Source organism: Mandrillus leucophaeus, unplaced genomic scaffold (assembly GCF_000951045.1).
Source record: "Mandrillus leucophaeus isolate KB7577 unplaced genomic scaffold, Mleu.le_1.0 Scaffold218, whole genome shotgun sequence".
Classification (NCBI taxonomy): domain Eukaryota; kingdom Metazoa; phylum Chordata; class Mammalia; order Primates; family Cercopithecidae; genus Mandrillus; species Mandrillus leucophaeus.
Genome location: NW_012102232.1, coordinates 3064044 through 3067607, shown reverse-complemented (window position 1 = coordinate 3067607; position 3564 = coordinate 3064044).

Sequence of the window (3564 nt, the reverse complement as noted above, 5' to 3'; positions counted from 1 at the left end):
TCCAACCGAGAAGAGACAGAATAGCAACTCAGCTGGCTCCAAAGCTCATCACCTTGCTTCTACACCAGAAGACCAACAGGTCCAGTAGAATGGTTGGACTTAAAAGGAAGGAGAAGACCTCATTTACTGGAGGGAAGAAGGGAAATACTAACATAAGTTTCTAGATTTAATGACGTAGGAGGAGAGCAAACAGTCTGCTGTTTAGTAGGGGAGTAGACGAAAGTGAAGTGACATTTGAAAATATAAAGTTATGTGCTTTCTATAGGCTCTTAGGGAAATTCAATCTTGGGGAGATGTAGGTATTTGAAGAAAGTAGTGACAGTTACTGAGGGACTTGAGGGACTAGATAAGGAAACTACATATAGAGATAAATTATGGTGCGACTGAAGTTGGAGATAATTAACTGGAAGTAGCTCCAGTTCTTAAAATTCTAGACTGTTTTCTTTAACAGCGCTCAGTCTCTTAACTGTAAATTTGTAGAAACATTCAGCATTTTTTCAGTAAGCAGGACATGGATGCATGGAAACTGGGATTACTGGAAAGAGGTTTATAAGTGATTGGCCATGGAAATTAAGGTTTAGTGAGGAAGAGAAACAAAAGGGGAGACAGGGCAGGAGACAACCAAGGGTAGAAGGTTGGGGAACAAAGGAATTAAAAGACTAGACATGACAGAGGACCTTTGATATGGTTTGGCTGTGTCTCCACCCAAATTTCATCTTGAATTGTAGCTCATATAATCCCTACATCATGGGAGGAACCCGGTGGAAGGTAACTGAATCATGGGGGTGGTTACCTTTATGCTGTTCTCATGATAGTGAGTTTTCACAAGATCTGATGGTTTTATAAGGGGCTTTTCCATCTTTTGCTCATTTTTTTCCTCCTTCCTGCTGCCGTGTGAAGGACGTGTTTGCTTCCCCTTCCACTATGATTCTTAAGTGTCTTGAGGCCTCCCCAGCCCTATGGAACTGTGAGTCAATTAAACTTCTTTGCTTTATAAATTACTCAGTCTCATACATTTATTCATAGCAGCATGAGAACAAACTAATACAACTTTTTAAAATTTTAATTTCCAATTTTTTTTAGAGACAGGATCTCTGTCACCCAGGCTGGAGTTCAGAGGTGCAATCATAGCTCACTATACCCTGGAACTCCTGAGCTCAAGCAATCCCCCTGCCTCAGTGGTCTGAGAAGCTGGGACTATAGCCGGGAGCCACTAGGCCCAGCTATGGCAGAGGAATTTCAATCCTGTTTGCTCAAAATTAATCTTGAAAGAAAGACAGAAGCAGCTGTCCATCTTTGGACCAGAAATCTGACCATAGTAATTCAATCGAATTGAGTTTTTCCTGTCATATAAAAATGTAGAATTAGGCAGTCCAGGTAGGTTCAGTGCATCCACCACATCATCCTGTTCTTGTCCACTAACCTGTGGTTTTCATTTTCATGGTCACCTTGTGGTTGCAAGATGGCTGTCAGATTGCCTTCTAAGCAAAAAGAGGAAGAAAGGCAAATAAGGGCAAATAAAGGGCAAAAATTTCTTCCATTTAGTAAGCTTTCCAAGAAGCTCTACCCAGGGACTTCCACTCCTATCTCATTGGCCAAATCTATCTCATGGGTGCTCCTAGGGCACATTGTCTTCCTCAACTAAATCTGAGTGCAAGAAGTTAGTGGAGCAATAAGCAGTCTGACACACCAGGAGACATCTGTAACCCCAAACCACAATCTCTTAAGATTGCCAACAAAAAGAGTCAAACTCTGTGAAATAATTGAAGAGACTTATTCTGAGCCAAATACGAGTGACCCTGCCCCAAAACACAGCCCCAGGAGATCTTGAGAATATGTACCCAAGGTAGTTAGGCTCCAGCTTGATTTTATACATCTTAGGGAGACATAAGACATCAATCAATACATGTAAGATGTACATTGGTTCAGTCTGGAAAGAGAGGAAAATGCCAAATGAGGGCTTCCAGGCTGTAGGTGATTTAAAGATTTTCTGATTGGCAATTGGTTGAAAGAGTTATTATCTAAAAACCTGGAATCAATAGAAATGAGTGTCTGGATTAAGACAAGGGGTTGTGGAGATCAAGGCTCTTCTTACGTATAATAGACGAAGACTCCAAGTAGCAGGCTTCAGAGAGAATAGATGGCAAATTTTTCTCATAAGACTTAAAAAGGTGCCAGACTCTTAATTAATTCTCTGGGATTAAAGACCTGAAAAGGGAAGGGGATTCTCAATAGAATGTAGATTTTCCCTTATCAGACAGTTTTGCAGGACCATTGGAAAATAATGTCAAATAAATAAATTTTTCGGGTAAAATAATTTCTTTCAGGGCCTGCTGTCATCTTGGTGTCTTATTGCTAGAGAAATTGTTTTATCAGTCATTAAGGTCTCTGTTTTAATGTTAATACAGGTCAGTTGTGCCTGAATTCCAAAGGGAGGAGGGTATAATCAGGCATGTCTGAATCCCCTTCTCATCATGGCCTGAACTCAGTTTTCAGGTTAACTTTAGAATGCCCTTCACTGAGAGGAGGGGTCCATTCAGTTGACTAGGGGGAGTGGTTAGAATTTTGTTTTTGGTTTACAAGATGGAAAGTGAATGGGGCATCAGAAGATGATGCAATAGACAGAATGAAGGTCAAATTTAAGCACCTGCAAATGGCAGGAGGCGTAACAACTAGCAAGGCTGTTTGTCCTCAAGGCATGCTTACAATATGAAATAGAGACCAAATTATAAATGAACAAAAGAAATAAAGATAATGCAGCATGCTGAATAAAACTTCAGTGTGATTCAAATGAATGATCTAAGGAAATAAATCCAATCCAAGTAACAAAAACAGGATGCTTTGATATATAAACAGCAACATTGAAAACTTTTAAAACACAATAGAATAAATGGGAAGAGAAAGTTAAGAAAATCTCCCTTAAAATAGAACACCTAAATAATAGAAGGCCCATTAAGAACAGAACATGGTAGGGAAGGAAACCACCAAAGACTAAATCAAAAGTATTTAGAACTGAAAGATCCAAGTCTCCAGAATGAAGACTGCTCACCACAACGGAAGGCAAAAGACTGGCACAGTCATGATATTTGAGAATATTAGGCCCAAGAAAAGAGATCTAAATCTTTCAGAGAAAAAAAATGACTGGTGGCATACAAAGATATGAAAATAAAAACGGCTTCCTCATCAAAACCCAGGAAGACCGAGGAAAATGGGGGCAATTTCTTCCAAGTGTTAAGAAAAAAATTATTGTGTTGCCTGGGATGGTCTTGAACTCCCAGCCTCAAGCAACCCTCCTACTTCAGCCTCCCAAAGTTCTGGGATTAGAGGCATGAGCCACTGTGCCCAGCCACAAATAAAACATTTTACTTTATTTTATTTTTTATTTTTTTCCAAACAGGATCTTGTGCCCAGGCTGGAGTACAGAGGCATGATCTCAGCTCATTGCCACCTCCATCTCCTGGGTCCAAGCAATCCTCCCACCTCAGCCCCCTGAATAGCTGGGACTACAGGTGCATGCTACCATGCCTGGCTAATTTTTTTGTATTTTTGGTAGAGATGGGTTTT